Source organism: Lepisosteus oculatus, chromosome 3 (assembly GCF_040954835.1).
Source record: "Lepisosteus oculatus isolate fLepOcu1 chromosome 3, fLepOcu1.hap2, whole genome shotgun sequence".
Classification (NCBI taxonomy): domain Eukaryota; kingdom Metazoa; phylum Chordata; class Actinopteri; order Semionotiformes; family Lepisosteidae; genus Lepisosteus; species Lepisosteus oculatus.
In genome coordinates this window covers 69,841,311-69,865,863 of record NC_090698.1, presented here as the reverse complement: position 1 = coordinate 69,865,863, position 24,553 = coordinate 69,841,311, and the positions used below count along the sequence as shown (strand labels likewise).

General features: G+C 55.5%; 1 protein-coding gene across 1 annotated transcript in view; it reads right to left on the bottom strand.

Moving 5' to 3' along the window:
- Positions 1-24,553, bottom strand: part of zfyve16 (zinc finger, FYVE domain containing 16) — an 87,737-nt gene that overhangs the window by 50,996 nt on the left and 12,188 nt on the right. Inside the window, exon 2 of the mRNA XM_069187494.1 lies at positions 21,331-21,481. The gene's annotated coding sequence lies outside the window, so the exon portion shown is untranslated. The remainder of the gene's footprint in view (positions 1-21,330; positions 21,482-24,553) is intronic.

The following is a 24,553-nucleotide window of genomic DNA, read 5'->3' as shown; positions in this document are numbered from 1 at the left end:
AAAGTGCCCCGAGTGCGGCGTCTAGTGCGGACTGCGCAGTTGCGCAATCGTGTTCCGGAACAGGGGAGTCGGACCGAGTGCGGGGTCGAGTGCGGACTGCGCAGTTGCGCAATCGGGTTCCGGAACAGGGGAGTCCGACCGAGTGCGGGGTCGAGTGCGGACTGGGCAGTTGCGCAATCGTGTTCCGGAACAGGGGAGTCGGATCAAATGTTGCAAGAAATCATTTTCGTCTGCTTTATACAGTGGATGTGTGCGGTTTCGACGCCGAATATGAGGCTTGGGGAACATGTTGACAAAAATGTGGGCTGGAGTGCTTCAGAGAACGAATGTATAACAGCTCCGTTGAAACCCCAGCTGGGGATGGGGTTAGCATTCTCACACCAGGCATTTGTGATGCTCAGAGCTGGATTGTGTCCCAAGCAAACTTGAGGACAAGTGAAAACGTGCTCCCTCCTCTGCTTTTTTCTCCCCCCAGAGTGTTGGTGGTTTAAAGTCCGTATTGCGCAGTTGCGCTATATCGTGCTCCGGAACGGAGTCGTCGGACCGAGTGCGGCGTCGAGTGCGGACTGCGCAGTTGCGCAATCGTGTTCAGGAACAGGGGAGTCGGACCGACTGCGGGGTCGAGTGCGGACTGCGCAGTTGCGCAATCGTGTTCAGGAACAGGGGAGTCGGACCGAGTGCGGGGTCGAGTGCGGACTGCGCAGTTGCGCAATCGGGTTCCGGAACAGGGGAGTCGGACCGAGTGCGGGGTCGAGTGCGGACTGCGCAGTTGCGCAATCGTGTTCAGGAACAGGGGAGTCGGACCGAGTGCGGGGTCGAGTGCGGACTGCGCAGTTGCGCAATCGTGTTCCGGAACAGGGGAGTCAGACCGAGTGCGGGGTCGAGTGCGGACTGCGCAGTTGCGCAATCGTGTTCAGGAACAGGGGAGTCGGACCGAGTGCGGGGTCGAGTGCGGACTGCGCAGTTGCGCAATCGTGTTCCGGAACAGGGGAGTCAGACCGAGTGCGGGGTCGAGTGCGGACTGCGCAGTTGCGCAATCGGGTTCCGGAACAGGGGAGTCGGACCGAGTGCGGGGTCGAGTGCGGACTGGGCAGTTGCGCAATCGTGTTCCGGAACAGGGGAGTCGGATCAAACGTTCAAGAAATCATTTTCGTCTGCTTTTACAGTGGATGTGTACGATTTCGACGCCGAATGTGAGGCTTGGGGAGCATTTTGACAAAATGGTAGGCAGGAGTGCTTCAGAGAACGAATGTATGACTGCTCCGTTGAAACCCCAGCTGGGGATGGGGTTAGCATTCTCACACCAGGCATTTGTGATGCTGAGAGCTGGATTGTGTCCCAAGCAAACTTGAGGACAAGTGAAAATGTAGTCCCTCCTCCGCTTTTTTCTCCCCCCAGACTGTTGGTGGTTATAGTGCGTATTGCGCAATTGTGCAATTGTATTCCGGAACGGAGTCCGATCAAATGTTGCAAGAAATCTTTTTCGTCTGCGTTTTACAGTGGATGTGTGCGGTTTCGACGCTGAATGTGAGGCTTGGGGAACATGCTGACAAACCTGTAGGCTGGAGTGCTTCAGAGAACCAATGTATGACTGCTCCGTTGAAACTCCGGCTGGGGATGGGGTTAGCATTCTCACACCAGACATTTAACATAACTTTATTAGCCCTATACAATTTTTTGCATTAGGAATTCATCCTTTCGCATACCCCAGCTTGCTCTCCATGAGACACTGACACACATACCGAGAGAGAAGCATCTCATTTGTGATTCTCAGCGCTGCATTGTGTCCCAAGCAAACTTGAGGACAAGTGAAAACGTGCTCCCTCCTCTGCTTATTTCTCCCCCCACACAGTTAATGGCTTATACTGCGTATTGCACAGTTGCGCTATTGTATTCTGGAACTGAGTTGGATCAAATGTTGCAAGAAATCCTTTTCGTCTGCTTTTTACAGTGGATGTGTGCGGTTTCGACGCCGAATGTGAGGCTTGGGGAACATGTTGACAAAAATGTGGCTGGAGTGCTTCAGAGAACGAATGTATAACAGCTCCGTTGAAACCCCAGCTGGGGATGGGGTTAGCATTCTCACACCAGGCATTTGTGATGCTCAGAGCTGGATTGTGTCCCAAGCAAACTTGAGGACAAGTGAAAACGTGCTCCCTCCTCTGCATTTTTCTCCCCCCAGAGTGTTGGTGGTTTAAAGTGCGGACTGCGCAGTTGCGCAATCGGGTTCCGGAACAGGGGAGTCGGACCGAGTGCGGGGTCGAGTGCGGACTGCGCAGTTGCGCAATCGGGTTCCGGAACAGGGGAGTCGGACCGAGTGCGGGGTCGAGTGCGGACTGCGCAGTTGCGCAATCGGGTTCCGGAACAGGGGAGTCGGACCGAGTGCGGGGTCGAGTGCGGACTGCGCAGTTGCGCAATCGGGTTCCAGAACAGGGGAGTCGGACCGAGTGCGGGGTCGAGTGCGGACTGCGCAGTTGCGCAATCGGGTTCCGGAACAGGGGAGTCGGACCGAGTGCGGCGTCTAGTGCGGACTGCGCAGTTGCGCAATCGGGTTCCGGAACAGGGGAGTCGGACCGAGTGCGGGGTTGAGTGCGGACTGCGCAGTTGCGCAATCGGGTTCCGGAACAGGGGAGTCGGACCGAGTGCGGGGTCGAGTGCGGACTGCGCAGTTGCGCAATCGGGTTCCGGAACAGGGGAGTCGGATCAAACGTTGCAAGAAATCATTTTCGTCTGCTTTTACAGTAGATGTGTACGATTTCGACGCCGAATGTGAGGCTTGGGGAGCATTTTGACAAAATGGTAGGCAGGAGTGCTTCAGAGAACGAATGTATGACTGCTCCGTTGAAACCCCAGCTGGGGATGGGGTTAGCATTCTCACACCAGGCATTTGTGATGCTCAGAGCTGGATTGTGTCCCAAGCAAACTTGAGGACAAGTGAAAACGTGCTCCCTCCTCTGCATTTTTCTCCCCCCAGAGTGTTGGTGGTTTAAAGTGCGTATTGCGCAGTTGCGCTATCGGGTTCCGGAACAGGGGAGTCGGACCGAGTGCGGCGTCGAGTGCGGACTGCGCAGTTGCGCAATCGGGTTCCGGAACAGGGGAGTCGGACCGAGTGCGGCGTCTAGTGCGGACTGCGTAGTTGCGCAATCGGGTTCCGGAACAGGGGAGTCGGACCGAGTGCGGGGTCGAGTGCGGACTGCGCAGTTGCGCAATCGGGTTCCGGAACAGGGGAGTCGGACCAAGTGCGGGGTCGAGTGCGGACTGCGCAGTTGCGCAATCGGGTTCCGGAACAGGGGAGTCGGACCGAGTGCGGGGTCGAGTGCGGACTGCGCAGTTGCGCAATCCGGGTTCCGGAACAGGGGAGTCGGACCGAGTGCGGGGTCGAGTGCGGACTGCGCAGTTGCGCAATCGGGTTCCGGAACAGGGGAGTCGGACCGAGTGCGGGGTCTAGTGCGGACTGCGCAGTTGCGCAATCGGGTTCCGGAACAGGGGAGTCGGATCAAACGTTGCAAGAAATCATTTTCGTCTGCTTTTACAGTGGATGTGTACGATTTCGACGCCGAATGTGAGGCTTGGGGAGCATTTTGACAAAATGGTAGGCAGGAGTGCTTCAGAGAACGAATGTATGACTGCTCCGTTGAAACCCCAGCTGGGGATGGGGTTAGCATTCTCACACCAGGCATTTGTGATGCTCAGAGCTGGATTGTGTCCCAAGCAAACTTGAGGACAAGTGAAAATGTAGTCCCTCCTCCGCTTTTTTCTCCCCCCAGACTGTTGGTGGTTATAGTGCGTATTGCGCAATTGTGCAATTGTATTCCGGAACGGAGTCCGATCAAATGTTGCAAGAAATCTTTTTCGTCTGCTTTTTACAGTGGATGTGTGCGGTTTCGACGCTGAATGTGAGGCTTGGGGAACATGCTGACAAACCTGTAGGCTGGAGTGCTTCAGAGAACCAATGTATGACTGCTCCGTTGAAACTCCGGCTGGGGATGGGGTTAGCATTCTCACACCAGACATTTAACATAACTTTATTAGCCCTATACAATTTTTTGCATTAGGAATTCATCCTTTCGCATACCCCAGCTTGCTCTCCATGAGACACTGACACACATACCGAGAGAGAAGCATCTCATTTGTGATTCTCAGCGCTGCATTGTGTCCCAAGCAAACTTGAGGACAAGTGAAAACGTGCTCCCTCCTCTGCTTTTTTCTCCCCCCACACAGTTAATGGCTTATACTGCGTATTGCACAGTTGCGCTATTGTATTCTGGAACTGAGTTGGATCAAATGTTGCAAGAAATCCTTTTCGTCTGCTTTTTACAGTGGATGTGTGCGGTTTCGACGCCGAATGTGAGGCTTGGGGAACATGTTGACAAAAATGTGGGCTGGAGTGCTTCAGAGAACGAATGTATAACAGCTCCGTTGAAACCCCAGCTGGGGATGGGGTTAGCATTCTCACACCAGGCATTTGTGATGCTCAGAGCTGGATTGTGTCCCAAGAAAACTTGAGGACAAGTGAAAACGTGCTCCCTCCTCTGCATTTTTCTCCCCCCAGAGTGTTGGTGGTTTAAAGTGCGTATTGCGCAGTTGCGCTATCGGGTTCCGGAACAGGGGAGTCGGACCGAGTGCGGCGTCTAGTGCGGACTGCGCAGTTGCGCAATCGGGTTCCGGAACAGGGGAGTCGGACCGAGTGCGGGGTCGAGTGCGGACTGCGCAGTTGCGCAATCGGGTTCCGGAACAGGGGAGTCGGACCGAGTGCGGGGTCGAGTGCGGACTGCGCAGTTGCGCAATCGGGTTCCGGAACAGGGGAGTCGGACCGAGTGCGGGGCCGAGTGCGGACTGCGCAGTTGCGCAATCGGGTTCCGGAACAGGGGAGTCGGACCGAGTGCGGGGCCGAGTGCGGACTGCGCAGTTGCGCAATCGGGTTCCGGAACAGGGGAGTCGGACCGAGTGCGGGGCCGAGTGCTGACTGCGCAGTTGCGCAATCGGGTTCCGGAACAGGGGAGTCGGACCGAGTGCGGGGTCGAGTGCGGACTGCGCAGTTGCGCAATCGGGTTCCGGAACAGGGGAGTCGGACCGAGTGCGGGGTCGAGTGCGGACTGCGCAGTTGCGCAATCGGGTTCCGGAACAGGGGAGTCGGACCGAGTGCGGGGTCGAGTGCGGACTGCGCAGTTGCGCAATCGGGTTCCGGAACAGGGGAGTCGGACCGAGTGCGGGGTCGAGTGCGGACTGCGCAGTTGCGCAATCGGGTTCCGGAACAGGGGAGTCGGACCGAGTGCGGGGTCGAGTGCGGACTGCGCAGTTGCGCAATCGGGTTCCGGAACAGGGGAGTCTGATCAAACGTTGCAAGAAATCATTTTCGTCTGCTTTTACAGTGGATGTGTACGATTTCGACGCCGAATGTGAGGCTTGGGGAGCATTTTGTCAAAATGGTAGGCAGGAGTGCTTCAGAGAACGAATGTATGACTGCTCCGTTGAAACCCCAGCTGGGGATGGGGTTAGCATTCTCACACCAGGCATTTGTGATGCTCAGACCTGGATTGTGTCCCAAGCAAACTTGAGGACAAGTGAAAACGTGCTCCCTCCTCTGCTTTTTTCTCCCCCCAGAGTGTTGGTGGTTTAAAGTGTGTATTGCGCAGTTGCGCAATCGGGTTCCGGAACAGGGGAGTCGGACCGAGTGCGGGGTCGAGTGCGGACTGCGCAGTTGCGCAATCGGGTTCCGGAACAGGGGAGTCGGACCGAGTGCGGGGTCGAGTGCGGACTGCGCAGTTGCGCAATCGGGTTCCGGAACAGGGGAGTCGGACCGAGTGCGGGGTCGAGTGCGGACTGCGCAGTTGCGCAATCGGGTTCCGGAACAGGGGAGTCGGACCGAGTGCGGGGTCGAGTGCGGACTGCGCAGTTGCGCAATCGGGTTCCGGAACAGGGGAGTCGGACCGAGTGCGGGGTCGAGTGCGGACTGCGCAGTTGCGCAATCGGGTTCCGGAACAGGGGAGTCGGACCGAGTGCGGGGTCGAGTGCGGACTGCGCAGTTGCGCAATCCGGGTTCCGGAACAGGGGAGTCGGACCGAGTGCGGGGTCGAGTGCGGACTGCGCAGTTGCGCAATCGGGTTCCGGAACAGGGGAGTCGGATCAAACGTTGCAAGAAATCATTTTCGTCTGCTTTTACAGTGGATGTGTACGATTTCGACGCCGAATGTGAGGCTTGGGGAGCATTTTGACAAAATGGTAGGCAGGAGTGCTTCAGAGAACGAATGTATGACTGCTCCGTTGAAACCCCAGCTGGGGATGGGGTTAGCATTCTCACACCAGGCATTTGTGATGCTCAGAGCTGGATTGTGTCCCAAGCAAACTTGAGGACAAGTGAAAATGTAGTCCCTCCTCCGCTTTTTTCTCCCCCCAGACTGTTGGTGGTTATAGTGCGTATTGCGCAATTGTGCAATTGTATTCCGGAACGGAGTCCGATCAAATGTTGCAAGAAATCTTTTTCGTCTGCTTTTTACAGTGGATGTGTGCGGTTTCGACGCTGAATGTGAGGCTTGGGGAACATGCTGACAAACCTGTAGGCTGGAGTGCTTCAGAGAACCAATGTATGACTGCTCCGTTGAAACTCCGGCTGGGGATGGGGTTAGCATTCTCACACCAGACATTTAACATAACTTTATTAGCCCTATACAATTTTTTGCATTAGGAATTCATCCTTTCGCATACCCCAGCTTGCTCTCCATGAGACACTGACACACATACCGAGAGAGAAGCATCTCATTTGTGATTCTCAGCGCTGCATTGTGTCCCAAGCAAACTTGAGGACAAGTGAAAACGTGCTCCCTCCTCTGCTTTTTTCTCCCCCCACACAGTTAATGGCTTATACTGCGTATTGCACAGTTGCGCTATTGTATTCTGGAACTGAGTTGGATCAAATGTTGCAAGAAATCCTATTCGTCTGCTTTTTACAGTGGATGTGTGCGGTTTCGACGCCGAATGTGAGGCTTGGGGAACATGTTGACAAAAATGTGGGCTGGAGTGCTTCAGAGACCGAATGTATAACAGCTCCGTTGAAACCCCAGCTGGGGATGGGGTTAGCATTCTCACACCAGGCATTTGTGATGCTCAGAGCTGGATTGTGTCCCAAGAAAACTTGAGGACAAGTGAAAACGTGCTCCCTCCTCTGCATTTTTCTCCCCCCAGAGTGTTGGTGGTTTAAAGTGCGTATTGCGCAGTTGCGCTATCGGGTTCCGGAACAGGGGAGTCGGACCGAGTGCGGGGTCGAGTGCGGACTGCGCAGTTGCGCAATCGGGTTCCGGAACAGGGGAGTCGGACCGAGTGCGGGGTCGAGTGCGGACTGCGCAGTTGCGCAATCGGGTTCCGGAACAGGGGAGTCGGACCGAGTGCGGGGTCGAGTGCGGACTGCGCAGTTGCGCAATCGGGTTCCGGAACAGGGGAGTCGGACCGAGTGCGGGGTCGAGTGCGGACTGCGCAGTTGCGCAATCGGGTTCCGGAACAGGGGAGTCGGACCGAGTGCGGGGTCGAGTGCGGACTGCGCAGTTGCGCAATCGGGTTCCGGAACAGGGGAGTCGGACCGAGTGCGGCGTCGAGTGCGGACTGCGCAGTTGCGCAATCGGGTTCCGGAACAGGGGAGTCGGACCGAGTGCGGGGTCGAGTGCGGACTGCGCAGTTGCGCAATCGGGTTCCGGAACAGGGGAGTCGGACCGAGTGCGGGGTCGAGTGCGGACTGCGCAGTTGCGCAATCGGGTTCCGGAACAGGGGAGTCTGATCAAACGTTGCAAGAAATCATTTTCGTCTGCTTTTACAGTGGATGTGTACGATTTCGACGCCGAATGTGAGGCTTGGGGAGCATTTTGTCAAAATGGTAGGCAGGAGTGCTTCAGAGAACGAATGTATGACTGCTCCGTTGAAACCCCAGCTGGGGATGGGGTTAGCATTCTCACACCAGGCATTTGTGATGCTCAGACCTGGATTGTGTCCCAAGCAAACTTGAGGACAAGTGAAAACGTGCTCCCTCCTCTGCTTTTTTCTCCCCCCAGAGTGTTGGTGGTTTAAAGTGTGTATTGCGCAGTTGCGCAATCGGGTTCCGGAACAGGGGAGTCGGACCGAGTGCGGGGTCGAGTGCAGACTGCGCAGTTGCGCAATCGGGTTCCGGAACAGGGGAGTCGGACCGAGTGCGGGGTCGAGTGCGGACTGCGCAGTTGCGCAATCGGGTTCCGGAACAGGGGAGTCGGACCGAGTGCGGGGTCGAGTGCGGACTGCGCAGTTGCGCAATCGGGTTCCGGAACAGGGGAGTCGGACCGAGTGCGGGGCCGAGTGCGGACTGCGCAGTTGCGCAATCGGGTTCCGGAACAGGGGAGTCGGACCGAGTGCGGGGTCGAGTGCGGACTGCGCAGTTGCGCAATCGGGTTCCGGAACAGGGGAGTCGGACCGAGTGCGGGGTCGAGTGCGGACTGCGCAGTTGCGCAATCCGGGTTCCGGAACAGGGGAGGCGGACCGAGTGCGGGGTCTAGTGCGGACTGCGCAGTTGCGCAATCGGGTTCCGGAACAGGGGAGTCGGATCAAACGTTGCAAGAAATCATTTTCGTCTGCTTTTACAGTGGATGTGTACGATTTCGACGCCGAATGTGAGGCTTGGGGAGCATTTTGACAAAATGGTAGGCAGGAGTGCTTCAGAGAACGAATGTATGACTGCTCCGTTGAAACCCCAGCTGGGGATGGGGTTAGCATTCTCACACCAGGCATTTGTGATGCTCAGAGCTGGATTGTGTCCCAAGCAAACTTGAGGACAAGTGAAAATGTAGTCCCTCCTCCGCTTTTTTCTCCCCCCAGACTGTTGGTGGTTATAGTGCGTATTGCGCAATTGTGCAATTGTATTCCGGAACGGAGTCCGATCAAATGTTGCAAGAAATCTTTTTCGTCTGCTTTTTACAGTGGATGTGTGCGGTTTCGACGCTGAATGTGAGGCTTGGGGAACATGCTGACAAACCTGTAGGCTGGAGTGCTTCAGAGAACCAATGTATGACTGCTCCGTTGAAACTCCGGCTGGGGATGGGGTTAGCATTCTCACACCAGACATTTAACATAACTTTATTAGCCCTATACAATTTTTTGCATTAGGAATTCATCCTTTCGCATACCCCAGCTTGCTCTCCATGAGACACTGACACACATACCGAGAGAGAAGCATCTCATTTGTGATTCTCAGCGCTGCATTGTGTCCCAAGCAAACTTGAGGACAAGTGAAAACGTGCTCCCTCCTCTGCTTTTTTCTCCCCCCACACAGTTAATGGCTTATACTGCGTATTGCACAGTTGCGCTATTGTATTCTGGAACTGAGTTGGATCAAATGTTGCAAGAAATCCTATTCGTCTGCTTTTTACAGTGGATGTGTGCGGTTTCGACGCCGAATGTGAGGCTTGGGGAACATGTTGACAAAAATGTGGGCTGGAGTGCTTCAGAGACCGAATGTATAACAGCTCCGTTGAAACCCCAGCTGGGGATGGGGTTAGCATTCTCACACCAGGCATTTGTGATGCTCAGAGCTGGATTGTGTCCCAAGAAAACTTGAGGACAAGTGAAAACGTGCTCCCTCCTCTGCATTTTTCTCCCCCCAGAGTGTTGGTGGTTTAAAGTGCGTATTGCGCAGTTGCGCTATCGGGTTCCGGAACAGGGGAGTCGGACCGAGTGCGGGGTCGAGTGCGGACTGCGCAGTTGCGCAATCGGGTTCCGGAACAGGGGAGTCGGACCGAGTGCGGGGTCGAGTGCGGACTGCGCAGTTGCGCAATCGGGTTCCGGAACAGGGGAGTCGGACCGAGTGCGGGGTCGAGTGCGGACTGCGCAGTTGCGCAATCGGGTTCCGGAACAGGGGAGTCGGACCGAGTGCGGCGTCGAGTGCGGACTGCGCAGTTGCGCAATCGGGTTCCGGAACAGGGGAGTCGGACCGAGTGCGGGGTCGAGTGCGGACTGCGCAGTTGCGCAATCGGGTTCCGGAACAGGGGAGTCGGACCGAGTGCGGGGTCGAGTGCGGACTGCGCAGTTGCGCAATCGGGTTCCGGAACAGGGGAGTCGGACCGAGTGCGGGGTCGAGTGCGGACTGCGCAGTTGCGCAATCGGGTTCCGGAACAGGGGAGTCTGATCAAACGTTGCAAGAAATCATTTTCGTCTGCTTTTACAGTGGATGTGTACGATTTCGACGCCGAATGTGAGGCTTGGGGAGCATTTTGTCAAAATGGTAGGCAGGAGTGCTTCAGAGAACGAATGTATGACTGCTCCGTTGAAACCCCAGCTGGGGATGGGGTTAGCATTCTCACACCAGGCATTTGTGATGCTCAGACCTGGATTGTGTCCCAAGCAAACTTGAGGACAAGTGAAAACGTGCTCCCTCCTCTGCTTTTTTCTCCCCCCAGAGTGTTGGTGGTTTAAAGTGTGTATTGCGCAGTTGCGCAATCGGGTTCCGGAACAGGGGAGTCGGACCGAGTGCGGGGCCGAGTGCGGACTGCGCAGTTGCGCAATCGGGTTCCGGAACAGGGGAGTCGGACCGAGTGCGGGGTCGAGTGCGGACTGCGCAGTTGCGCAATCGGGTTCCGGAACAGGGGAGTCGGACCGAGTGCGGGGTCGAGTGCGGACTGCGCAGTTGCGCAATCGGGTTCCGGAACAGGGGAGTCGGACCGAGTGCGGGGTCGAGTGCGGACTGCGCAGTTGCGCAATCGGGTTCCGGAACAGGGGAGTCGGACCGAGTGCGGGGTCGAGTGCGGACTGCGCAGTTGCGCAATCGGGTTCCGGAACAGGGGAGTCGGACCGAGTGCGGGGTCGAGTGCGGACTGCGCAGTTGCGCAATCGGGTTCCGGAACAGGGGAGTCGGACCGAGTGCGGGGTCGAGTGCGGACTGCGCAGTTGCGCAATCCGGGTTCCGGAACAGGGGAGTCGGACCGAGTGCGGGGTCGAGTGCGGACTGCGCAGTTGCGCAATCGGGTTCCGGAACAGGGGAGTCGGACCGAGTGCGGGGTCGAGTGCGGACTGCGCAGTTGCGCAATCGGGTTCCGGAACAGGGGAGTCGGACCGAGTGCGGGGTCGAGTGCGGACTGCGCAGTTGCGCAATCCGGGTTCCGGAACAGGGGAGTCGGACCGAGTGCGGGGTCGAGTGCGGACTGCGCAGTTGCGCAATCGGGTTCCGGAACAGGGGAGTCGGACCGAGTGCGGGGTCGAGTGCGGACTGCGCAGTTGCGCAATCGGGTTCCGGAACAGGGGAGTCGGACCGAGTGCGGGGTCGAGTGCGGACTGCGCAGTTGCGCAATCCGGGTTCCGGAAGAGGGGAGTCGGATCAAACGTTGCAAGAAATCATTTTCGTCTGCTTTTACAGTGGATGTGTACGATTTCGACGCCGAATGTGAGGCTTGGGGAGCATTTTGACAAAATGGTAGGCAGGAGTGCTTCAGAGAACGAATGTATGACTGCTCCGTTGAAACCCCAGCTGGGGATGGGGTTAGCATTCTCACACCAGGCATTTGTGATGCTCAGAGCTGGATTGTGTCCCAAGCAAACTTGAGGACAAGTGAAAATGTAGTCCCTCCTCCGCTTTTTTCTCCCCCCAGACTGTTGGTGGTTATAGTGCGTATTGCGCAATTGTGCAATTGTATTCCGGAACGGAGTCCGATCAAATGTTGCAAGAAATCTTTTTCGTCTGCTTTTTACAGTGGATGTGTGCGGTTTCGACGCTGAATGTGAGGCTTGGGGAACATGCTGACAAACCTGTAGGCTGGAGTGCTTCAGAGAACCAATGTATGACTGCTCCGTTGAAACTCCGGCTGGGGATGGGGTTAGCATTCTCACACCAGACATTTAACATAACTTTATTAGCCCTATACAATTTTTTGCATTAGGAATTCATCCTTTCGCATACCCCAGCTTGCTCTCCATGAGACACTGACACACATACCGAGAGAGAAGCATCTCATTTGTGATTCTCAGCGCTGCATTGTGTCCCAAGCAAACTTGAGGACAAGTGAAAACGTGCTCCCTCCTCTGCTTTTTTCTCCCCCCACACAGTTAATGGCTTATACTGCGTATTGCACAGTTGCGCAATTGTATTCTGGAACTGAGTTGGATCAAATGTTGCAAGAAATCCTATTCGTCTTCTTTTTACAGTGGATGTGTGCGGTTTCGACGCCGAATGTGAGGCTTGGGGAACATGTTGACAAAAATGTGGGCTGGAGTGCTTCAGAGAACGAATGTATAACAGCTCCGTTGAAACCCCAGCTGGGGATGGGGTTAGCATTCTCACACCAGGCATTTGTGATGCTCAGAGCTGGATTGTGTCCCAAGAAAACTTGAGGACAAGTGAAAACGTGCTCCCTCCTCTGCATTTTTCTCCCCCCAGAGTGTTGGTGGTTTAAAGTGCGTATTGCGCAGTTGCGCTAACGGGTTCCGGAACAGGGGAGTCGGACCGAGTGCGGGGTCGAGTGCGGACTGCGCAGTTGCGCAATCGGGTTCCGGAACAGGGGAGTCGGACCGAGTGCGGCGTCTAGTGCGGACTGCGCAGTTGCGCAATCGGGTTCCGGAACAGGGGAGTCGGACCGAGTGCGGGGTCGAGTGCGGACTGCGCAGTTGCGCAATCGGGTTCCGGAACAGGGGAGTCGGACCGAGTGCGGGGTCGAGTGCGGACTGCGCAGTTGCGCAATCGGGTTCCGGAACAGGGGAGTCGGACCGAGTGCGGGGTCGAGTGCGGACTGCGCAGTTGCGCAATCGGGTTCCGGAACAGGGGAGTCGGACCGAGTGCGGGGTCGAGTGCGGACTGCGCAGTTGCGCAATCGGGTTCCGGAACAGGGGAGTCGGACCGAGTGCGGGGTCGAGTGCGGACTGCGCAGTTGCGCAATCGGGTTCCGGAACAGGGGAGGCGGACCGAGTGCGGGGTCGAGTGCGGACTGCGCAGTTGCGCAATCGGGTTCCGGAACAGGGGAGTCGGATCAAACGTTGCAAGAAATCATTTTCGTCTGCTTTTACAGTGGATGTGTACGATTTCGACGCCGAATGTGAGGCTTGGGGAGCATTTTGTCAAAATGGTAGGCAGGAGTGCTTCAGAGAACGAATGTATGACTGCTCCGTTGAAACCCCAGCTGGGGATGGGGTTAGCATTCTCACACCAGGCATTTGTGATGCTCAGACCTGGATTGTGTCCCAAGCAAACTTGAGGACAAGTGAAAACGTGCTCCCTCCTCTGCTTTTTTCTCCCCCCAGAGTGTTGGTGGTTTAAAGTGTGTATTGCGCAGTTGCGCAATCGGGTTCCGGAACAGGGGAGTCGGACCGAGTGCGGGGTCGAGTGCGGACTGCGCAGTTGCGCAATCGGGTTCCGGAACAGGGGAGTCGGACCGAGTGCGGCGTCTAGTGCGGACTGCGCAGTTGCGCAATCGGGTTCCGGAACAGGGGAGTCGGACCGAGTGCGGCGTCGAGTGCGGACTGCGCAGTTGCGCAATCGGGTTCCGGAACAGGGGAGTCGGACCGAGTGCGGGGTCGAGTGCGGACTGCGCAGTTGCGCAATCGGGTTAAGGAACAGGGGAGTCGGACCGAGTGCGGACTGCGCAGTTGCGCAATCGGGTTAAGGAACAGGGGAGTCGGACCGAGTGCGGCGTCGAGTGCGGACTGCGCAGTTGCGCAATCGTGTTCCGGAACAGGGGAGTCGGACCGAGTGCGGCGTCGAGTGCGGACTGCGCAGTTGCGCAATCGGGTTCCGGAACAGGGGAGTCGGACCGAGTGCGGGGTCGAGTGCGGACTGCGCAGTTGCGCAATCGGGTTCCGGAACAGGGGAGTCGGACCGAGTGCGGGGTCGAGTGCGGACTGCGCAGTTGCGCAATCGGGTTCCGGAACAGGGGAGTCGGACCGAGTGCGGCGTCGAGTGCGGACTGCGCAGTTGCGCAATCGGGTTCCGGAACAGGGGAGTCGGACCGAGTGCGGGGTCGAGTGCGGACTGCGCAGTTGCGCAATCGGGTTCCGGAACAGGGGAGTCGGACCGAGTGCGGGGTCGAGTGCGGACTGCGCAGTTGCGCAATCGGGTTCCGGAACAGGGGAGTCGGACCGAGTGCGGGGTCGAGTGCGGACTGCGCAGTTGCGCAATCGGGTTCCGGAACAGGGGAGTCGGACCGAGTGCGGGGTCGAGTGCGGACTGCGCAGTTGCGCAATCGGGTTAAGGAACAGGGGAGTCGGACCGAGTGCGGCGTCGAGTGCGGACTGCGCAGTTGCGCAATCGGGTTCCGGAACAGGGGAGTCGGACCGAGTGCGGGGTCGAGTGCGGACTGCGCAGTTGCGCAATCGGGTTCCGGAACAGGGGAGTCGGACCGAGTGCGGGGTCGAGTGCGGACTGCGCAGTTGCGCAATCGGGTTCCGGAACAGGGGAGTCGGACCGAGTGGGGCGTCGAGTGCGGACTGCGCAGTTGCGCAATCGGGTTAAGGAACAGGGGAGTCGGACCGAGTGCGGCGTCGAGTGCGGACTGCGCAGTTGCGCAATCGGGTTCCGGAACAGGGGAGTCGGACCGAGTGCGGGGTCGAGTGCGGACTGCGCAGTTGCGCAATCGGGTTCCGGAACAGGGGAGTCGGACCGAGTGCGGGGTCGAGTGCGGACTGCGCAGTTGCGCAATCGGGTTCCGGAACAGGGGAGTCGGATCAAACGTTGCAAGAAATCATTTTCGTCTGCTTTTACAGTGGATGTGTACGATTTCGACGCCGAATGTGAGGCTTGGGGAGCATTTTGTCAAAATGGTAGGCAGGAGTGCTTCAGAGAACGAATGTATGACTGCTCCGTTGAAACCCCAGCTGGGGATGGGGTTAGCATTCTCACACCAGGCATTTGTGATGCTCAGACCTGGATTGTGTCCCAAGCAAACTTGAGGACAAGTGAAAACGTGCTCCCTCCTCTGCTTTTTTCTCCCCCCAGAGTGTTGGTGGTTTAAAGTGTGTATTGCGCAGTTGCGCAATCGGGTTCCGGAACAGGGGAGTCGGACCGAGTGCGGGGTCGAGTGCGGACTGCGCAGTTGCGCAATCGGGTTCCGGAACAGGGGAGTCGGACCGAGTGCGGCGTCGAGTGCGGACTGCGCAGTTGCGCAATCGTGTTCCGGAACAGGGGAGTCGGACCGAGTGCGGGGTCGAGTGCGGACTGCGCAGTTGCGCAATCGGGTTCCGGAACAGGGGAGTCGGACCGAGTGCGGGGTCGAGTGCGGACTGCGCAGTTGCGCAATCGGGTTAAGGAACAGGGGAGTCGGACCGAGTGCGGACTGCGCAGTTGCGCAATCGGGTTCCGGAACAGGGGAGTCGGACCGAGTGCGGCGTCGAGTGCGGACTGCGCAGTTGCGCAATCGGGTTCCGGAACAGGGGAGTCGGACCGAGTGCGGGGTCGAGTGCGGACTGCGCAGTTGCGCAATCGGGTTCCGGAACAGGGGAGTCGGACCGAGTGCGGGGTCGAGTGCGGACTGCGCAGTTGCGCAATCGGGTTCCGGAACAGGGGAGTCGGACCGAGTGCGGGGTCGAGTGCGGACTGCGCAGTTGCGCAATCGGGTTCCGGAACAGGGGAGTCGGACCGAGTGCGGGGTCGAGTGCGGACTGGGCAGTTGCGCAATCGGGTTCCGGAACAGGGGAGTCGGACCGAGTGCGGGGTCGAGTGCGGACTGCGCAGTTGCGCAATCGGGTTCCGGAACAGGGGAGTCGGACCGAGTGCGGGGTCGAGTGCGGACTGCGCAGTTGCGCAATCCGGGTTCCGGAACAGGGGAGTCGGACCGAGTGCGGCGTCGAGTGCGGACTGCGCAGTTGCGCAATCCGGGTTCCGGAACAGGGGAGTCGGACCGAGTGCGGCGTCGAGTGCGGACTGCGCAGTTGCGCAATCGGGTTCCGGAACAGGGGAGTCGGACCGAGTGCGGGGTCGAGTGCGGACTGCGCAGTTGCGCAATCGGGTTCCGGAACAGGGGAGTCGGACCGAGTGCGGGGTCGAGTGCGGACTGCGCAGTTGCGCAATCGGGTTCCGGAACAGGGGAGTCGGACCGAGTGCGGGGTCGAGTGCGGACTGCGCAGTTGCGCAATCGGGTTCCGGAACAGGGGAGTCGGACCGAGTGCGGGGTCGAGTGCGGACTGCGCAGTTGCGCAATCGGGTTCCGGAACAGGGGAGTCGGACCGAGTGCGGGGTCGAGTGCGGACTGCGCAGTTGCGCAATCGGGTTCCGGAACAGGGGAGTCGGACCGAGTGCGGGGTCGAGTGCGGACTGCGCAGTTGCGCAATCGGGTTCCGGAACAGGGGAGTCGGACCGAGTGCGGGGTCGAGTGCGGACTGCGCAGTTGCGCAATCGGGTTCCGGAACAGGGGAGTCGGACCGAGTGCGGGGTCGAGTGCGGACTGCGCAGTTGCGCAATCGGGTTCCGGAACAGGGGAGTCGGACCGAGTGCGGCGTCGAGTGCGGACTGCGCAGTTGCGCAATCGGGTTCCGGAACAGGGGAGTCGGACCGAGTGCGGCGTCGAGTGCGGACTGCGCAGTTGCGCAATCGGGTTAAGGAACAGGGGAGTCGGACCGAGTGCGGCGTCGAGTGCGGACTGCGCAGTTGCGCAATCGGGTTCCGGAACAGGGGAGTCGGACCGAGTGCGGGGTCGAGTGCGGACTGCGCAGTTGCGCAATCGGGTTCCGGAACAGGGGAGTCGGACCGAGTGCGGGGTCGAGTGCGGACTGCGCAGTTGCGCAATCGGGTTCCGGAACAGGGGAGTCGGACCGAGTGGGGCGTCGAGTGCGGACTGCGCAGTTGCGCAATCGGGTTAAGGAACAGGGGAGTCGGACCGAGTGCGGCGTCGAGTGCGGACTGCGCAGTTGCGCAATCGGGTTCCGGAACAGGGGAGTCGGACCGAGTGCGGCGTCGAGTGCGGACTGCGCAGTTGCGCAATCGGGTTCCGGAACAGGGGAGTCGGACCGAGTGCGGGGTCGAGTGCGGACTGCGCAGTTGCGCAATCGGGTTCCGGAACAGGGGAGTCGGACCGAGTGCGGGGTCGAGTGCGGACTGCGCAGTTGCGCAATCGGGTTCCGGAACAGGGGAGTCGGACCGAGTGCGGGGTCGAGTGCGGACTGCGCAGTTGCGCAATCGGGTTCCGGAACAGGGGAGTCGGACCGAGTGCGGGGTCGAGTGCGGACTGCGCAGTTGCGCAATCGGGTTCCGGAACAGGGGAGTCGGACCGAGTGCGGCGTCGAGTGCGGACTGCGCAGTTGCGCAATCGGGTTCCGGAACAGGGGAGTCGGACCGAGTGCGGGGTCGAGTGCGGACTGCGCAGTTGCGCAATCGGGTTCCGGAACAGGGGAGTCGGACCGAGTGCGGGGTCGAGTGCGGACTGCGCAGTTGCGCAATCCGGGTTCCGGAACAGGGGAGTCGGACCGAGTGCGGGGTCGAGTGCGGACTGCGCAGTTGCGCAATCGGGTTCCGGAACAGGGGAGTCGGACCGAGTGCGGGGTCGAGTGCGGACTGCGCAGTTGCGCAATCGGGTTCCGGAACAGGGGAGTCGGACCGAGTGCGGGGTCGAGTGCGGACTGCGCAGTTGCGCAATCGGGTTCCGGAACAGGGGAGTCGGACCGAGTGCGGGGTCGAGTGCGGACTGCGCAGTTGCGCAATCCGGGTTCCGGAACAGGGGAGTCGGACCGAGTGCGGGGTCGAGTGCGGACTGCGCAGTTGCGCAATCGGGTTCCGGAACAGGGGAGTCGGACCGAGTGCGGGGTCGAGTGCGGACTGCGCAGTTGCGCAATCGGGTTCCGGAACAGGGGAGTCGGACCGAGTGCGGGGTCGAGTGCGGACTGCGCAGTTGCGCAATCCGGGTTCCGGAACAGGGGAGTCGGACCGAGTGCGGGGTCGAGTGCGGACTGCGCAGTTGCGCAATCGGGTTCCGGAACAGGGGAGTCGGACCGAGTGCGGGGTCGAGTGCGGACTGCGCAGTTGCGCAATCGGGTTCCGGAACAGGGGAGTCGGATCAAACGTTGCAAGAAATCATTTTCGTCTGCTTTTACAGTGGATGTGTACGATTTCGACGCCGAATGTGAGGCTTGGGGAGCATTTTGACAAAATGGTAGGCAGGAGTGCTTCAGAGAACGAATGTATGACTGCTCCGTTGAAACCCCAGCTGGGGATGGGGTTAGCATTCTCACACCAGGCATTTGTGATGCTCAGAGCTGGATTGTGTCCCAAGCAAACTTGAGGACAAGTGAAAATGTAGTCCCTCCTCCGCTTTTTTCTCCCCCCAGACTGTTGGTGGTTATAGTGCGTATTGCGCAATTGTGCAATTGTATTCCGGAACGGAGTCCGATCAAATGTTGCAAGAAATCTTTTTCGTCTGCGTTTTACAGTGGATGTGTGCGGTTTCGACGCTGAATGTGAGGCTTGGGGAACATGCTGACAAACCTGTAGGCTGGAGTGCTTCAGAGAACCAATGTATGACTGCTCCGTTGAAACTCCGGCTGGGGATGGGGTTAGCATTCTCACACCAGACATTTAACATAACTTTATTAGCCCTATACAATTTTTTGCATTAGGAATTCATCCTTTCGCATACCCCAGCTTGCTCTCCATGAGACACTGACACACATACCGAGAGAGAAGCATCTCATTTGTGATTCTCAGCGCTGCATTGTGTCCCAAGCAAACTTGAGGACAAGTGAAAACGTGCTCCCTCCTCTGCTTATTTCTCCCCCCACACAGTTAATGGCTTATACTGCGTATTGCACAGTTGCGCTATTGTATTCTGGAACTGAGTTGGATCAAATGTTGCAAGAAATCCTTTTCGTCTGCTTTTTACAGTGGATGTGTGCGGTTTCGACGCCGAATGTGAGGCTTGGGGAACATGTTGACAAAAATGTGGCTGGAGTGCTTCAGAGAACGAATGTATAACAGCTCCGTTGAAACCCCAGCTGGGGATGGGGTTAGCATTCTCACACCAGGCATTTGTGATGCTCAGAGCTGGATTGTGTCCCAAGCAAACTTGAGGACAAGTGAAAACGTGCTCCCTCCTCTGCTTTTTTCTCCCCCCCAGAGTGTTGGTGGTTTAAAGTGCGGACTGCGCAGTTGCGCAATCGGGTTCCGGAACAGGGGAGTCGGACCGAGAGCGGGGTCGAGTGCGGACTGCGCAGTTGCGCAATCGGGTTCCGGAACAGGGGAGTCGGACCGAGTGCGGGGCCGAGTGCGGACTGCGCAGTTGCGCAATCGGGTTCCGGAACAGGGGAGTCGGACCGAGTGCGGGGTCGAGTGCGGACTGCGCAGTTGCGCAATCGGGTTCCGGAACAGGGGAGTCGGACCGAGTGCGGGGTCGAGTGCGGACTGCGCAGTTGCGCAATCGGGTTCCGGAACAGGGGAGTCGGACCGAGTGCGGGGTCGAGTGCGGACTGCGCAGTTGCGCAATCGGGTTCCGGAACAGGGGAGTCGGACCGAGTGCGGGGTCGAGTGCGGACTGCGCAGTTGCGCAATCGGGTTCCGGAACAGGGGAGTCGGACCGAGTGCGGGGTCGAGTGCGGACTGCGCAGTTGCGCAATCGGGTTCCGGAACAGGGGAGTCGGATCAAACGTTGCAAGAAATCATTTTCGTCTGCTTTTACAGTAGATGTGTACGATTTCGACGCCGAATGTGAGGCTTGGGGAGCATTTTGACAAAATGGTAGGCAGGAGTGCTTCAGAGAACGAATGTATGACTGCTCCGTTGAAACCCCAGCTGGGGATGGGGTTAGCATTCTCACACCAGGCATTTGTGATGCTCAGAGCTGGATTGTGTCCCAAGCAAACTTGAGGACAAGTGAAAACGTGCTCCCTCCTCTGCATTTTTCTCCCCCCAGAGTGTTGGTGGTTTAAAGTGCGTATTGCGCAGTTGCGCTATCGGGTTCCGGAACAGGGGAGTCGGACCGAGTGCGGGGTCGAGTGCGGACTGCGCAGTTGCGCAATCGGGTTCCGGAACAGGGGAGTCGGACCGAGTGCGGCGTCTAGTGCGGACTGCGCAGTTGCGCAATCGGGTTCCGGAACAGGGGAGTCGGACCGAGTGCGGGGTCGAGTGCGGACTGCGCAGTTGCGCAATCGGGTTCCGGAACAGGGGAGTCGGACCGAGTGCGGGGTCGAGTGCGGACTGCGCAGTTGCGCAATCGGGTTCCGGAACAGGGGAGTCGGACCGAGTGCGGACTGCGCAGTTGCGCAATCGGGTTCCGGAACAGGGGAGTCGGACCGAGTGCGGGGTCGAGTGCGGACTGCGCAGTTGCGCAATCCGGGTTCCTGAACAGGGGAGTCGGACCGAGTGCGGGGTCGAGTGCGGACTGCGCAGTTGCGCAATCGTGTTCCGGAACAGGGGAGTCGGATCAAACGTTGCAAGAAATCATTTTCGTCTGCTTTTACAGTGGATGTGTACGATTTCGACGCCGAATGTGAGGCTTGGGGAGCATTTTGACAAAATGGTAGGCAGGAGTGCTTCAGAGAACGAATGTATGACTGCTCCGTTGAAACCCCAGCTGGGGATGGGGTTAGCATTCTCACACCAGGCATTTGTGATGCTGAGAGCTGGATTGTGTCCCAAGCAAACTTGAGGACAAGTGAAAATGTAGTCCCTCCTCCGCTTTTTTCTCCCCCCAGACTGTTGGTGGTTATAGTGCGTATTGCGCAATTGTGCAATTGTATTCCGGAACGGAGTCCGATCAAATGTTGCAAGAAATCTTTTTCGTCTGCTTTTTACAGTGGATGTGTGCAGTTTCGACGCTTAATGTGAGGCTTGGGGAACATGCTGACAAACCTGTAGGCTGGAGTGCTTCAGAGAACCAATGTATGACTGCTCCGTTGAAACCCCAGCTGGGGATGGGGTTAGCATTCTCACACCAGGCATTTTACATAACTTTATTAGCCCTATACAATTTGTTGCATTAGGAATTCATCCTTTCGCATACCCCAGCTTGCTCTCCACGAGACACTGACACACAGACCGAGAGAGAAGCATCTCATTTGTGATGCTCAGCGCTGCATTGTGTCCCAAGCAAACTTGAGGATAAGTGAAAACGTGCTCCCTCCTCTGCTTTTTTCTCCCCCCACACTGTTGGTGGCTTATAGTGCGTATTGTGCAGTTGTGCAATTGTATTCTGGAACTGAGTCGGATCAAATGTTGCAAGAAATCCTTTCCATCATGGTAAACTCACAATCCTCTCATTTAACATGCAAGTAGATGTATAAGTGCAATTTGCATTTAATGCTTCTTGGAACCGGGGTTCCCCCTGGGGGGGACACATCACACATGAAGGGCCAGTCAACTAAGGCATATAAAGTGAGCATCAGATTATGTTGCTACAATTTAACAGGAGTTACTCTTACCTTAAAATAGAAGTGACCACAGAGGTCTGGGCTCAGCTGCCTTCAGTGTCTGTCCTTTTGCCCATGAAGTGGACGAGCGGTGGACTGCTTTAATCCAAGATGACAGAAAGGCACGAGATCGAATCTCTCCAAAGGAGGTCCCTTCAGATCACTAAAAAGAAGTGAGGAGAGTGAGGAGTTAACTTTTTAGAAGCTAGTCTATCCTTGGCCACCACATAGGCAGATCTGAATTAAACTGCTATTTCTTGAAGTAATCCACTCCTCAGATAAATGTACGCCAAGTGCGTTGTCTGACAGCAGAAGACCCTTTACATCTCTGCATATTGTGAATGCCAAGTCTCCATTCTTAACGAAAGCCCATGGGTTAAGTTTTGAACCCACAGTTTTACGATTGAACCCAAGACTAGCAAGTAAAGTTCCCTGTTTTCTCTTGGGCATCGTCGTTGCTTCACAGTAACTTACAGAGAAAAACTAATGTCACTGGACATTTTCTCTGCAAGTTCACTGTGGGCCTTTTTTTTTTAGAAAACTTAACCAAGAGTTATTCGTTAGTTGGTCTGCTTGTTAGGTGAAAATCTGAAGACGAAACGTTGCCTACTTTTGGAGCCGAGCCGCCATGGCCTTGATCAGTAACAGCATTAAGTTGCTTAGCTATTTCTATGGCAACAACACACTCAAAACACAAATATTAATGTAGTCTATACTGGAAAAAAGTGAGATATAAATAGGAGATTTCTTAAATTGTCGGTCTCCATATTTCAGAGCCCCCCCCCCAAATTTCACAAAATGGTCTCTTCAGGGGAGCTCGTGCCTTGCTCAGCTAAGCACCCCTGTAATTTGCACCGTGCTTGGAACCCAAACCCTAACTTTGACCTGAAATACACCCTCATTCCAACACCATTTTACAGCCTTTTTTTTAGCTAACTGACAATTTGTCTAGATAAGATACATTATTGGAGAACATACATTTCCAAGAGCATTTTTCAGTGGATTTGATTGTTTGTGAATTTTTTTATTTGATTTGGGGAACATTTTCAAAGAACAGTAGACTGGAGTGCTTTAGCAACAGACTGTACGATTGCTCTGCTGAAACCCCAGCTAGGGTTAGGGTAAGCATTTCCACACTAGACATTTGTGATGCTCAGAAGTGACCTCAGAGGTCTGGGCTCAGCTGTCTTTGGTATCTGTCAACACTACATCTACACTTAATGCTTCTTGGAACCCAAACCCTACACTGGTCATTCCAACAGCATTTTTCACCTGATTGACAATTAGTCTAGATGAGATACATTATCAGAGAAGATAAAAAATAAACAACATTGTTGGAAATGTATTAGTATTTAATTAACCTGGAACATACAGTTGATGGAAAGTCAGACATTTAAGAGGTGAAAACCAGACTTTAACTAAACAATTGAAGAACATTAAATTTAAAACTGACCTGAGCTGTTTATGCATTTATTTGAAGCATACTTAAGTCAGTATTACCACAGACCATTTAACCAAACATTAGGACAAGACAATCTAAATATTTCACAGGATTGTTATAGTAAGCTTTCTTTGTAAACAAGCTGTGTCAATAAAGTCAATACATACAGCCTATCATTATTCAAATACCAGTGTATTTAATATTTCGAGGATCCTGTACTGCTGCTCAGATAATCTGATCTCCCATGGACTGTGCAAGCCAAAGCCGTAAGAAAAACAAATTAGGTAGGCTTCTCAGCTAGAAACAGGAACTGGTGTGGTTGCACACAAAACTAATAATCCTAATGCAGGTGTCAAAAACCTTAGGACAAGTGAAAATTTGTCCCCATCTGCAATTCCCCAATCAATATTATTGATTTTATTAGACTTTGAAATCCATAAGTAGATTTTCAGCTTCTTCCTGCCATGACTTGAGTGCCCACCCAGGAATCTCTCAATTAACAGTAAAAATTGGAATTAGATTTTTATAAATACAAATCAATAAAAATACAGTACTAATTATAAGTCTCTGTGCTCGTCGAGCAACAGTTACTTATGTGCAGTACATAATTTTTGTGACTTCTCATGAATATGTATGCTTTGTTTGTTATTTTCATTGTGCACTCAAACACACTAGCACTGTTATCATTCCTACTCAACTGCTGATGAAAACTATTAAACTGGAGTATACTAGTTCTTTTGTGAAATTCTGACATGTTTAATGAAGGCATCTACATTCAATATGGGGAATGATATTCTATACCCTATCTAGAAGGATAGTACAATTGTCTAAATTATATGTACAGGCATAAGTTAACAACTGTCAGGGCCAGAAGATGTCCAACACTGCTGTAGGGGAACCTAAATTGCTCTTAGATTTGGAGCTTCTAAATACACGAAGGAGTATTTAAATCAACAGCAATGAGTTTATGTAATGATTCTGTGTACAACCCTGATATGTAAAATTACCTCTAAATTTAAGATGCCTTCTAAATTAAAAAAAAAACTCCTAAATTAAGCACACAGGCTGCTCGGTCACTACTTTCCCAATCAACTCTGAATGACTATTTTCTTTATTGAAAGAAAATCCATTTTTACCGTATATATGACTGTACTTTGCTTAGTAAAAACAAGAAACATCAGTTAAATAGCAGACTTTCTATATACTCATTCATACATAATCATCCATGTAAGCAACCACTGCAAATCAGGACACCAGTCCATCGCAGGACAGACATTTAGACACAACATGCGGATGGTGGCTCTGTGCTTAAGGATCTGCGCCTGTGACTGGAAGGTTGCCGGTTCAAATCCCGCGGCCAGCAGAGGAATCCTACTCCGTTGGGCCCCTGAGCAAGGCCCTGAACCCCAGCTGCTCCAGGGGCGCCGTATAATGGCTGACCCTGCGCTAATGCAATTTCTTGCATTAGGAATTCGTCTTTTCGCATACCCCAGCTTCTCTCCCTGTCTGTGTGTCTGTGTCTCATGGAGAAAAGCTGGGGCATGCGAAAAGACGAATTCCTAATGCAAGAAATTGTATGGGGCTAATAAAGAATCATTGTCATTATCACAAACACCGACATGCACACTGTCAATTCTTCCAGAAGGCAATAAACCTACTAGCACGTGTTTGGACTACGGGAGGAAACCAGAGCACCTGGAGAAAACCCTGGCCAACACTGGCAGAGCTTGCAATATCCACACAGATAGCACCCCACAGTCCCAGTGCAGCAAAGCCAACCACTGTGTCGCCATG